This window comes from Trachinotus anak, unplaced genomic scaffold (genome assembly GCF_046630095.1).
Source record: "Trachinotus anak isolate AG129_WGS33_773 ecotype Australia unplaced genomic scaffold, CSIRO_AGI_Tana_v1 ptg000003l, whole genome shotgun sequence".
NCBI lineage: Eukaryota > Metazoa > Chordata > Actinopteri > Carangiformes > Carangidae > Trachinotus > Trachinotus anak.
In genome coordinates this window covers 20,878,935-20,892,386 of record NW_027273854.1, presented here as the reverse complement: position 1 = coordinate 20,892,386, position 13,452 = coordinate 20,878,935, and the positions used below count along the sequence as shown (strand labels likewise).

The window sequence follows — 13,452 nt, the reverse complement described above, 5'->3', positions numbered from 1 at the left end:
AAAAACTGACTGATAATGCATTGAAAACAGTCATTGTCAGAATGTTTAATGAGACAGTGAATGCAGAAGACATTTGTATATGGCTGGGGAGATACTGCACTGTTAAAGGCCAGGCTACCAAAGTGAGAGATGAGGACGGCATCTGGAATTGCGCTTGGAGGGTCCCCATTCAACAATGGCAGGACCCCCAGGGCTTCCAAGGCCTGAAACATCTGCCGTCAATGATAGTTCTGGGTGAAAACAGGGGCTACATCCACTACCAAGGTCAGCCCAAGCTCTGCCGCAAGTGTGGTGAGCATGGGCACCTGGTAGAAGCGTGCACAAAAACCTTTTGCGGAAAGTGTAGAGAAATTGGGCACACTTTTGAGGAGTGCACCAATGGCAGGAAGTGCAACCTTTGTGGAGAAACAAATCATCTCTTCAGAGCTTGCCCCAAATCGTTTGCCAACAAACTAAAGGCAGCAAAAGCCAATGAACAAAATGGAGGACAAAAAGAAAAAGAGCAGGTTGAAGAGGCTGGGCAGGAAAATTCAAATCTCCCGCCAGATACTGTGATTGGAGAGGAGGGATCATGTGAGGCGGGAGAGGGGGAGGGGCCTGCAACAGCCCCATCAATGGAGAGTGGAGAGGAGGATGGGGAGATGCAGGAAGTGGGCGGAGCTAGTCCAGAAATGGAAGATTTTCAACCACCTGAAAATAGTGAGGATGCCCCCCTCCCCGATGCCCAGCAAACAAAGAGACTTGCATCGGAATTGTCCTCTGAGTCTCCTGTAGCCTCAGAGAAGAGGGGAAGAGTTGGGACTCTCTCAGACAGTTCATCTGTGGAGGAGCCCAGAGTCTTCCCCTCCAATTCACCAAATGAAGTCTCTTTTCTGACAGTAGCTCTACAATCAACCCCTAAGGACTCCAAGCTAAATGCAGCCTTGCGTCAAAGGCCAACCCCCAGAGTCCGACGGGGGAATGGAGCTCAACTCCCTCCTTCATCACCTGTTGAAGTGAAGGAGGAGCCCCGTTCACAAGAAATAGTCTAACTGCCTTTTTTTTGAAAAAAAAAAAGATATTTTAGCATCTTAAACCTCTATTTAGTGTTTTTAAAATTTCATACCTGTTGTTTTTAATCATACTCATGACACTCACCTTCTCAACCATCAATGTGAGAAGTGTGAAGTCGAGAGTTAGAGCCCAGAGTGTTTTATCCTTTCTTAAATCTACAAAGTCAGATGTGTTTTTAATGCAGGAATGTGGCATACCGTTTTTAAAACACTACCGACAGTGGGAGGAGATGTGGCCACAGACATCGATATGGAGCGGATCAAACCAAAATAAGAACGATGGAGTGGCCATTTTAATAAAAAACCCTCAGGTTCTGGTGAAGGGTAGCACTGTGGTGAGAGACGGTAGGGCACTTTTAGCACACTTGACCTTTATGGGACAGGATTTTAACCTTCTCAATATTTATGGCTTTAACGACAAAAATGACAGGTATGACCTTTTAGAAGACCTGCAGTCCCACATGCTAGGGAGAGTGCCATTAGTTTTAGGAGGTGATTTTAACTGTATTTTAAGTCGAAAAGATAGAAAAAGAACAGGGGAAGATTTTAAAATTGACAAAACATCGGTTTTATTACAGGGCATATGCAGGGATTTTAAACTACAAGACTGTTTTAAAACCATGCATCCCAGAGAGGAGGGCTTCACCTGGTTCAGTGGTGATGGCACCAGAGCCTCTCGCATAGATTTTATTTTCACACGGGACTGCCCGCCGACCGATGCTAGATTGACCCCTGTTTTCTTTTCTGACCACCTGATGCTCTCCTGCACCCTTTCACTCTCTTCAGGTGTGACTTTTGGAAGTGGTCTGTGGAAACTCAACTGCTCCCTGCTTGAAGATCAACATCCAGTTCAGCAGTACAGGGAGCAGTACCGAGAGTGGCAGACCCTTCAAGACATGTACGATACACGAGCACACTGGTGGGAGATGGTGAAGGGAAAGACCCAGACTTTTTTCAGACAGGCAGGCAAAAAAAGAAAGGGCAAGGAGAACAGACGCATGATGGGACTGCAGAAGCGACTACAGCGCTATTTTAACCTCAACCAAAATGGAATGGATTTTAATGAAGAAATTAGAGAAATCAAATCAGAGATGTCGGTTTTAGCTGAAATTAAAAGCAAGGGTGTCATTTTAAGGAGCAGGGAACGGGAAATAGAGGAGGGTGAGAAGTGCACCAGGTATTTTTTTAAGAAAATTGTTAGTAAAGGGGGGACCATTTTAAAACTAAAAAAGGAAAACGGGTGCATAACAGAGAATATCGAAGAAATTAAACAGATTGTGGAAAATTTTTACGTAGAATTGTATAAAGAAAAGCCCATTAGAATAGACACCATGAATGAAGTTTTAAAATCCATCGATAAAAAAGTAAAAGACAGTGTGCTTTTAACCCAAGATTTTACCATTCTAGAGTTAAATAAATGTTTGTCAAGTTTTAAAAAAGGGAAGTCCCCAGGACAGGATGGACTTCCCTTGGAATTTTATTTGACCTTTTGGGACATTTTAGCACCTGATTTGATCGATGTTTTTAAAGACTTTGAGCACCTAGACCGACTTCCTGACAGTTTTAGAGTAGGGATAGTGACTCTACTGCACAAAAACAAAGACAAGACCGACCTGATGAACTGGAGACCTATCGCACTTTTAAACCTTGATTGTAAACTTTTTAGCAAACTTTTAGCCTCACGTATGTCCTTGTTTTTAAAGGGGGTGATTCACCCGGATCAAGGCTGTGCCATCCCAGGGAGGAAGATCACCGACAGCCTGGTACTGATCCGAGACACCACCTGTTACGCGAGAGACAGAAACATCCGGCTAGTAGTCCTAAATTTAGATTTTGAGAAAGCCTTCGATCGGGTCTCGCACCAGTACCTTTTCAAGGTACTGCAAAAAATGGGGTTCCCAGAAAGGTTTCTAGCTTGGGTGGGATTGCTGTATCGGGACATTACCAGCAAATTTGTGATTAACGGGCATTTGACAAAAGCAGTCGATATTAACTGCGGTGTCCGTCAGGGTTGTCCGTTATCTGCCCTCCTATACATAACATGTATAGAACCGCTGGCACAGATCTTGAGAAGGGATCAACGAATCAATGGGTTGGGAGTACCGGGGAGCGGGGGACTGGACACCAAGTGTATTTTATACATGGACGACGTGAACATTTTATGCACCGACCTTTTATCCGTCAACAGGACGCTGGACTTGACTGACTGGTTTGGACAGGCTTCTGGGTCAAAGTTGAACAAAAACAAGACCCAAGCCCAATTTTATGGACCGTGGACAGCGACTGAGATGACAGGACTCCCTTTGACTGTGACCCAGACTGACCAAAAAATACTGGGGATCAAATTTGACAGGGAGGGAGAAGGAACAACAAATTGGCCAGACGTGGTAGGGAAAGTAAAACAAAGACTAGGATATTGGGGACTTAGAGGACTGACTATTGAAGGAAAGGTTTTAATCATCAAAGCGGTGATTTTACCTTTGCTTTTACTCATCAGTTCTGTTTTTATCCCACCTAGGAGAGTGCTTTTAGATCTGGAGCGAGCCATCTTTTATTTCCTGTGGGGCTCCAAGTGGGAGAGACTGAGGAGGGAGGTCATGAAAAGGCCAAAAGAGAAAGGAGGAAAAGGAGTGCCTGACCTGTACTTGTTTTTAGGAAGCCGATACACCGCACTACACCTCAAACAAGCCACAGACCCATCCGGAAACCCCAAAACTACAGCCATGACACGTTTCTGGATGGGATCGTACCTCAGACGATTGAAGATTTTACCTACAGATCTTAAAGTACCCGTGTCTTTTAGCCTGCCACCAGCCTATGCTTTTATCCCGACGTTTTTAAAGCATTTTAAACTGGAGCAGGAGGAGCTGCATATTTTAACCAACCACCGTTCTCTGATCTCTGTTGTGCAGGAGCAGGAGCCAGTGAGTCCAGTGCGCGGGCTCGCATTTGGCGAGCCCTCAACAGTTTGGCGCAACGTGAACCATTCCGCTCTTCCAAACAGACTCCGGGACCTGTCATGGATGGTGGCTCATGAGATTCTCCCAGTCAGGTCCGTCATGCACTCCCGGGGCATGTCAACACGCTCAACCTGCCCCCGACCCGGTTGTGGCGCGCCAGAGTCGGTGAGGCATTTGCTCTGGGAGTGCAGCGCTGCCGTAGACCAGTGGGCAATGGCCGGCTCCTTGCAATTCCCGTACTTGCCAGCAAGGGAGGTCCTTACAGCACAACTGGTGCTGTATGGGGTGAGCCAAAAAACACTGAAGAACGATGACTTTGCCCAGATGTGGCTCACCCTAGCCGCCATCAAAGACGCCATATGGACCTCCAGAAACTTGCTGGTAAGGAAGCACATGCAGATCCCCCCCGTGGCTGTGATCCGGATGGCTGTAGGCGGCAGGCCTAGGACACAGCCACAAAGAAGCATCGCCTCTGTGCCCATTCGGACGAAGGAGCCGGAGCCACACATGAAAAGGTCAAAGCAGCGGCGGCCTGGCTCTCCGGGTGAGGCAGGTGGGAAGGAGCAACAGGGTGAGGATCTCCTCTGAGCACCACGACAGGATCCCGAGAGACCAAATGTTTGGGGGAGCGGAATGAGTGACCCTGGGTAGGGACTCACTCTGCTCCTGCACAAAATTAGAAAGAAGAGAAGTTTTAAACCAATGCACTCCCTTTTAAAGATTTGGGACACTCCATGGTTTTCATTTGTGAGATGGATTTTATGTTTGACAACATGTAAAACCCCTTGAAATATTTGTTTTTAATGTTTTAAAAAAAAAAACAAACAAACAATGGTTTTACAACTATTTATCATATTGTTGTGATTATAATGTACCCTTTGTATCTCAAGATGTAAACCTTCTTTGAAAAAACTTGAAATGAGTGTCAATAAATCTTTTCGAAAGAAAAAAATCTGTTCTTATCAGTTTAATATCTGATATGTCCTCTACCCGAGGACAAACATATTAAACGGATTTTTAGAACTGGGAGCTGAAAAAGGGGCTTGCTCCGTTCACTCCACGCATCGACCCGGCATTGCAGTGCCGCCGGGAACGGTGCACCCTTCTCTGGCCGTGTGGAAAAGCAAGCAAGCAAGCAAGCAATGACGCAAACGTACAGTTTCAAATGCCCCTCTGGCAGTGGCTGGAGGAAGGTGAGTCAACCTGCCCCACAGCTGATATCCCTCACGCGCCCTGGAAGGGCTGCTAGCCTCCAATCAACCCCGCATTTTCCCTGTATTTTGGTCCCCGGGGGCCTGCAAGCGCCTGATAACTTGAGAAATTTGTGGGGATTGCATGTTGAGGCCCAGACACTTTTCTCCACAGCCCGATTGGCTAGAGCCCGTGACAACATGGGGAGGGGGCGGGGATTTGGCAAGCTAAGAGAAGGCTACCGTGAGGGCGGTGACTGGGACCAATGGGGTCCTCGGCCGCTCTTGAGGAGAGGCCTGTACTGACTCTGGTTTTTCTTCATCACGCACAAGTCTTTCGCCTTTTACTAAAGACTTCCGTGGAGAGGAACACCAATGAGTTTAAGCTATTTTTGGCAGGCTCTGCCGTATGGCTGAGCCCTTTGAGTTTGTGAAAAGTCAAACAGCTGTCGAGGTCAGGAATGGGGAGGTGGGCGGAGGTGGTGAAAAGCAGCCATTGCTCCGCTCATGTCAAAAGCAGCCAACCGCGACCAGCGAGATTTGTGCCAAGAGCCTGGCTGGAACGCCAGACACTTTGGGCCCATCGCTTCTCGGCCTTTTGGCTAAGATCAAGTGTAGTATCTGTTCTTATCAGTTTAATATCTGATATGTCCTCTACCCGAGGACAAACATATTAAACGGATTTTTAGAACTGGGAGCTGAAAAAGGGGCTTGCTCCGTTCACTCCACGCATCGACCTGGCATTGCAGTGCCGCCGGGAACGGTGCACCCTTCTCTGGCCGTGTGGAAAAGCAAGCAAGCAAACAATGACGCAAACGTACAGTTTCAAATGCCCCTCTGGCAGTGGCTGGAGGAAGGTGAGTCAACCTGCCCCACAGCTGATATCCCTCACGCGCCCTGGAAGGGCTGCTAGCCTCCAATCAACCCCGCATTTTCCCTGTATTTTGGTCCCCGGGGGCCTGCAAGCGCCTGATAACTTGAGAAATTTGTGGGGATTGCATGTTGAGGCCCAGACACTTTTCTCCACAGCCCGATTGGCTAGAGCCCGTGACAACATGGGGAGGGGGCGGGGATTTGGCAAGCTAAGAGAAGGCTACCGTGAGGGCGGTGACTGGGACCAATGGGGTCCTCGGCCGCTCTTGAGGAGAGGCCTGTACTGACTCTGGTTTCTCTTCATCACGCACAAGTCTTTCGCCTTTTACTAAAGACTTCCGTGGAGAGGAACACCAATGAGTTTAAGCTATTTTTGGCAGGCTCTGCCGTATGGCTGAGCCCTTTGAGTTTGTGAAAAGTCAAACAGCTGTCGAGGTCAGGAATGGGGAGGTGGGCGGAGGTGGTGAAAAGCAGCCATTGCTCCGCTCATGTCAAAAGCAGCCAACCGCGACCAGCGAGATTTGTGCCAAGAGCCTGGCTGGAACGCCAGACACTTTGGGCCCATCGCTTCTCGGCCTTTTGGCTAAGACTGCGGTCGCCTCCTTTTGATGGTTAAATTCTTGCCTGTTGTGGCTCTGAGTTAAACCAGCTCTTGGGAGGAAATTGTCTACATTCCTTGTTTAAAGTTGTGCAACTTTTCTGTAGTTGCATATCTTAAACAAATAGGAATTCATTGGCCCAGAGAATCTCTTACCTGAGCTCTGCCGGATTCAACACCTTGTCCAGGCCAAAACTTGAAAAGGTAAGTACGTTTTTAGATTTTTTTCCTTTTTTATATTTTTAATTGTATTTACTTATTTATTGTTCATTGTTTTTTTGTCCATTGTAAGTTTTTTACTGATTTTAGATCCTTTTAGCTTGTGGTGCCTCCACCATGTCGGCCACCCATGCCAACATGCGGAGGCACCACAGCGTCCGTTTTAAGTTTAAAGAAAAGGATGGAAAGCTCCTGGAGATGTCAAGGCTAGATTTCTCCAGGAAGCTAATCCAACAGGCTTTGAAATTCACAGCAAACGATTTGAATTGTATTTTGACCCTACCATTAAACAAAGGTTTTGATGTAAGCTTCCAGTCTGCGGCTATCTTGAGAGAATTTTGGACAAGATTTGAGTCTGTGAAACCCCAGTTTTCTGCATTTGTTGTTGAAAAACTGACTGATAATGCATTGAAAACAGTCATTGTCAGAATGTTTAATGAGACAGTGAATGCAGAAGACATTTGTATATGGCTGGGGAGATACTGCACTGTTAAAGGCCAGGCTACCAAAGTGAGAGATGAGGACGGCATCTGGAATTGCGCTTGGAGGGTCCCCATTCAACAATGGCAGGACCCCCAGGGCTTCCAAGGCCTGAAACATCTGCCGTCAATGATAGTTCTGGGTGAAAACAGGGGCTACATCCACTACCAAGGTCAGCCCAAGCTCTGCCGCAAGTGTGGTGAGCATGGGCACCTGGTAGAAGCGTGCACAAAAACCTTTTGCGGAAAGTGTAGAGAAATTGGGCACACTTTTGAGGAGTGCACCAATGGCAGGAAGTGCAACCTTTGTGGAGAAACAAATCATCTCTTCAGAGCTTGCCCCAAATCGTTTGCCAACAAACTAAAGGCAGCAAAAGCCAATGAACAAAATGGAGGACAAAAAGAAAAAGAGCAGGTTGAAGAGGCTGGGCAGGAAAATTCAAATCTCCCGCCAGATACTGTGATTGGAGAGGAGGGATCATGTGAGGCGGGAGAGGGGGAGGGGCCTGCAACAGCCCCATCAATGGAGAGTGGAGAGGAGGATGGGGAGATGCAGGAAGTGGGCGGAGCTAGTTCAGAAATGGAAGATTTTCAACCACCTGAAAATAGTGAGGATGCCCCCCTCCCCGATGCCCAGCAAACAAAGAGACTTGCATCGGAATTGTCCTCTGAGTCTCCTGTAGCCTCAGAGAAGAGGGGAAGAGTTGGGACTCTCTCAGACAGTTCATCTGTGGAGGAGCCCAGAGTCTTCCCCTCCAATTCACCAAATGAAGTCTCTTTTCTGACAGTAGCTCTACAATCAACCCCTAAGGACTCCAAGCTAAATGCAGCCTTGCGTCAAAGGCCAACCCCCAGAGTCCGACGGGGGAATGGAGCTCAACTCCCTCCTTCATCACCTGTTGAAGTGAAGGAGGAGCCCCGTTCACAAGAAATAGTCTAACTGCCTTTTTTTTTTTAAAAAAAAAAAGATATTTTAGCATCTTAAACCTCTATTTAGTGTTTTTAAAATTTCATACCTGTTGTTTTTAATCATACTCATGACACTCACCTTCTCAACCATCAATGTGAGAAGTGTGAAGTCGAGAGTTAGAGCCCAGAGTGTTTTATCCTTTCTTAAATCTACAAAGTCAGATGTGTTTTTAATGCAGGAATGTGGCATACCGTTTTTAAAACACTACCGACAGTGGGAGGAGATGTGGCCACAGACATCGATATGGAGCGGATCAAACCAAAATAAGAACGATGGAGTGGCCATTTTAATAAAAAACCCTCAGGTTCTGGTGAAGGGTAGCACTGTGGTGAGAGACGGTAGGGCACTTTTAGCACACTTGACCTTTATGGGACAGGATTTTAACCTTCTCAATATTTATGGCTTTAACGACAAAAATGACAGGTATGACCTTTTAGAAGACCTGCAGTCCCACATGCTAGGGAGAGTGCCATTAGTTTTAGGAGGTGATTTTAACTGTATTTTAAGTCGAAAAGATAGAAAAAGAACAGGGGAAGATTTTAAAATTGACAAAACATCGGTTTTATTACAGGGCATATGCAGGGATTTTAAACTACAAGACTGTTTTAAAACCATGCATCCCAGAGAGGAGGGCTTCACCTGGTTCAGTGGTGATGGCACCAGAGCCTCTCGCATAGATTTTATTTTCACACGGGACTGCCCGCCGACCGATGCTAGATTGACCCCTGTTTTCTTTTCTGACCACCTGATGCTCTCCTGCACCCTTTCACTCTCTTCAGGTGTGACTTTTGGAAGTGGTCTGTGGAAACTCAACTGCTCCCTGCTTGAAGATCAACATCTAGTTCAGCAGTACAGGGAGCAGTACCGAGAGTGGCAGACCCTTCAAGACATGTACGATACACGAGCACACTGGTGGGAGATGGTGAAGGGAAAGACCCAGACTTTTTTCAGACAGGCAGGCAAAAAAAGAAAGGGCAAGGAGAACAGACGCATGATGGGACTGCAGAAGCGACTACAGCGCTATTTTAACCTCAACCAAAATGGAATGGATTTTAATGAAGAAATTACAGAAATCAAATCAGAGATGTCGGTTTTAGCTGAAATTAAAAGCAAGGGTGTCATTTTAAGGAGCAGGGAACGGGAAATAGAGGAGGGTGAGAAGTGCACCAGGTATTTTTTTAAGAAAATTGTTAGTAAAGGGGGGACCATTTTAAAACTAAAAAAGGAAAACGGGTGCATAACAGAGAATATCGAAGAAATTAAACAGATTGTGGAAAATTTTTACGTAGAATTGTATAAAGAAAAGCCCATTAGAATAGACACCATGAATGAAGTTTTAAAATCCATCGATAAAAAAGTAAAAGACAGTGTGCTTTTAACCCAAGATTTTACCATTCTAGAGTTAAATAAATGTTTGTCAAGTTTTAAAAAAGGGAAGTCCCCAGGACAGGATGGACTTCCCTTGGAATTTTATTTGACCTTTTGGGACATTTTAGCACCTGATTTGATCGATGTTTTTAAAGACTTTGAGCACCTAGACCGACTTCCTGACAGTTTTAGAGTAGGGATAGTGACTCTACTGCACAAAAACAAAGACAAGACCGACCTGATGAACTGGAGACCTATCGCACTTTTAAACCTTGATTGTAAACTTTTTAGCAAACTTTTAGCCTCACGTATGTCCTTGTTTTTAAAGGGGGTGATTCACCCGGATCAAGGCTGTGCCATCCCAGGGAGGAAGATCACCGACAGCCTGGTACTGATCCGAGACACCACCTGTTACGCGAGAGACAGAAACATCCGGCTAGTAGTCCTAAATTTAGATTTTGAGAAAGCCTTCGATCGGGTCTCGCACCAGTACCTTTTCAAGGTACTGCAAAAAATGGGGTTCCCAGAAAGGTTTCTAGCTTGGGTGGGATTGCTGTATCGGGACATTACCAGCAAATTTGTGATTAACGGGCATTTGACAAAAGCAGTCGATATTAACTGCGGTGTCCGTCAGGGTTGTCCGTTATCTGCCCTCCTATACATAACATGTATAGAACCGCTGGCACAGATCTTGAGAAGGGATCAACGAATCAATGGGTTGGGAGTACCGGGGAGCGGGGGACTGGACACCAAGTGTATTTTATACATGGACGACGTGAACATTTTATGCACCGACCTTTTATCCGTCAACAGGACGCTGGACTTGACTGACTGGTTTGGACAGGCTTCTGGGTCAAAGTTGAACAAAAACAAGACCCAAGCCCAATTTTATGGACCGTGGACAGCGACTGAGATGACAGGACTCCCTTTGACTGTGACCCAGACTGACCAAAAAATACTGGGGATCAAATTTGACAGGGAGGGAGAAGGAACAACAAATTGGCCAGACGTGGTAGGGAAAGTAAAACAAAGACTAGGATATTGGGGACTTAGAGGACTGACTATTGAAGGAAAGGTTTTAATCATCAAAGCGGTGATTTTACCTTTGCTTTTACTCATCAGTTCTGTTTTTATCCCACCTAGGAGAGTGCTTTTAGATCTGGAGCGAGCCATCTTTTATTTCCTGTGGGGCTCCAAGTGGGAGAGACTGAGGAGGGAGGTCATGAAAAGGCCAAAAGAGAAAGGAGGAAAAGGAGTGCCTGACCTGTACTTGTTTTTAGGAAGCCGATACACCGCACTACACCTCAAACAAGCCACAGACCCATCCGGAAACCCCAAAACTACAGCCATGACACGTTTCTGGATGGGATCGTACCTCAGACGATTGAAGATTTTACCTACAGATCTTAAAGTACCCGTGTCTTTTAGCCTGCCACCAGCCTATGCTTTTATCCCGACGTTTTTAAAGCATTTTAAACTGGAGCAGGAGGAGCTGCATATTTTAACCAACCACCGTTCTCTGATCTCTGTTGTGCAGGAGCAGGAGCCAGTGAGTCCAGTGCGCGGGCTCGCATTTGGCGAGCCCTCAACAGTTTGGCGCAACGTGAACCATTCCGCTCTTCCAAACAGACTCCGGGACCTGTCATGGATGGTGGCTCATGAGATTCTCCCAGTCAGGTCCGTCATGCACTCCCGGGGCATGTCAACACGCTCAACCTGCCCCCGACCCGGTTGTGGCGCGCCAGAGTCGGTGAGGCATTTGCTCTGGGAGTGCAGCGCTGCCGTAGACCAGTGGGCAATGGCCGGCTCCTTGCAATTCCCGTACTTGCCAGCAAGGGAGGTCCTTACAGCACAACTGGTGCTGTATGGGGTGAGCCAAAAAACACTGAAGAACGATGACTTTGCCCAGATGTGGCTCACCCTAGCCGCCATCAAAGACGCCATATGGACCTCCAGAAACTTGCTGGTAAGGAAGCACATGCAGATCCCCCCCGTGGCTGTGATCCGGATGGCTGTAGGCGGCAGGCCTAGGACACAGCCACAAAGAAGCATCGCCTCTGTGCCCATTCGGACGAAGGAGCCGGAGCCACACATGAAAAGGTCAAAGCAGCGGCGGCCTGGCTCTCCGGGTGAGGCAGGTGGGAAGGAGCAACAGGGTGAGGATCTCCTCTGAGCACCACGACAGGATCCCGAGAGACCAAATGTTTGGGGGAGCGGAATGAGTGACCCTGGGTAGGGACTCACTCTGCTCCTGCACAAAATTAGAAAGAAGAGAAGTTTTAAACCAATGCACTCCCTTTTAAAGATTTGGGACACTCCATGGTTTTCATTTGTGAGATGGATTTTATGTTTGACAACATGTAAAACCCCTTGAAATATTTGTTTTTAATGTTTTAAAAAAAAAAACAAACAAACAATGGTTTTACAACTATTTATCATATTGTTGTGATTATAATGTACCCTTTGTATCTCAAGATGTAAACCTTCTTTGAAAAAACTTGAAATGAGTGTCAATAAATCTTTTCGAAAGAAAAAAAAAATCTGTTCTTATCAGTTTAATATCTGATATGTCCTCTACCCGAGGACAAACATATTAAACGGATTTTTAGAACTGGGAGCTGAAAAAGGGGCTTGCTCCGTTCACTCCACGCATCGACCTGGCATTGCAGTGCCGCCGGGAACGGTGCACCCTTCTCTGGCCGTGTGGAAAAGCAAGCAAGCAAGCAAGCAAGCAAACAATGACGCAAACGTACAGTTTCAAATGCCCCTCTGGCAGTGGCTGGAGGAAGGTGAGTCAACCTGCCCCACAGCTGATATCCCTCACGCGCCCTGGAAGGGCTGCTAGCCTCCAATCAACCCCGCATTTTCCCTGTATTTTGGTCCCCGGGGGCCTGCAAGCGCCTGATAACTTGAGAAATTTGTGGGGATTGCATGTTGAGGCCCAGACACTTTTCTCCACAGCCCGATTGGCTAGAGCCCGTGACAACATGGGGAGGGGGCGGGGATTTGGCAAGCTAAGAGAAGGCTACCGTGAGGGCGGTGACTGGGACCAATGGGGTCCTCGGCCGCTCTTGAGGAGAGGCCTGTACTGACTCTGGTTTCTCTTCATCACGCACAAGTCTTTCGCCTTTTACTAAAGACTTCCGTGGAGAGGAACACCAATGAGTTTAAGCTATTTTTGGCAGGCTCTGCCGTATGGCTGAGCCCCTTGAGTTTGTGAAAAGTCAAACAGCTGTCGAGGTCAGGAATGGGGAGGTGGGCGGAGGTGGTGAAAAGCAGCCATTGCTCCGCTCATGTCAAAAGCAGCCAACCGCGACCAGCGAGATTTGTGCCAAGAGCCTGGCTGGAACGCCAGACACTTTGGGCCCATCGCTTCTCGGCCTTTTGGCTAAGATCAAGTGTAGTATCTGTTCTTATCAGTTTAATATCTGATATGTCCTCTACCCGAGGACAAACATATTAAACGGATTTTTAGAACTGGGAGCTGAAAAAGGGGCTTGCTCCGTTCACTCCACGCATCGACCTGGCATTGCAGTGCCGCCGGGAACGGTGCACCCTTCTCTGGCCGTGTGGAAAAGCAAGCAAGCAAGCAAGCAAGCAAGCAAGCAATGACGCAAACGTACAGTTTCAAATGCCCCTCTGGCAGTGGCTGGAGGAAGGTGAGTCAACCTGCCCCACAGCTGATATCCCTCACGCGCCCTGGAAGGGCTGCTAGCCTCCAATCAACCCCGCATTTTCCCTGT

The 13,452-nt window shown here is 47.2% G+C and overlaps 5 non-coding genes and 2 pseudogenes across 5 annotated transcripts; all 7 read left to right on the top strand.

Moving 5' to 3' along the window:
• The first annotated feature begins 4,942 nt into the window (after positions 1–4,942).
• Positions 4,943–5,118, top strand: LOC139619649 (U2 spliceosomal RNA; annotated as a pseudogene).
• Positions 5,119–5,505: 387 nt separating this feature from the next.
• LOC139619337 (U5 spliceosomal RNA) lies at positions 5,506–5,620 on the top strand. Its single transcript, XR_011690337.1, has one exon. It is a non-coding gene; the product is annotated as a U5 spliceosomal RNA (small nuclear RNA).
• Positions 5,621–5,784: 164 nt separating this feature from the next.
• Positions 5,785–5,976, top strand: LOC139619554 (U2 spliceosomal RNA). The gene has a single exon (XR_011690547.1). It is a non-coding gene; the product is annotated as a U2 spliceosomal RNA (small nuclear RNA).
• Positions 5,977–6,359: 383 nt separating this feature from the next.
• On the top strand, positions 6,360–6,474 carry LOC139619258 (U5 spliceosomal RNA). The gene has a single exon (XR_011690261.1). It is a non-coding gene; the product is annotated as a U5 spliceosomal RNA (small nuclear RNA).
• Positions 6,475–12,224: 5,750 nt separating this feature from the next.
• On the top strand, positions 12,225–12,403 carry LOC139619722 (U2 spliceosomal RNA; annotated as a pseudogene).
• Positions 12,404–12,798: 395 nt separating this feature from the next.
• LOC139619257 (U5 spliceosomal RNA) lies at positions 12,799–12,913 on the top strand. Its single transcript, XR_011690260.1, has one exon. It is a non-coding gene; the product is annotated as a U5 spliceosomal RNA (small nuclear RNA).
• A 164-nt stretch (positions 12,914–13,077) lies between these two features.
• Positions 13,078–13,269, top strand: LOC139619553 (U2 spliceosomal RNA). Its single transcript, XR_011690546.1, has one exon. It is a non-coding gene; the product is annotated as a U2 spliceosomal RNA (small nuclear RNA).
• Positions 13,270–13,452: the final 183 nt, after the last annotated feature.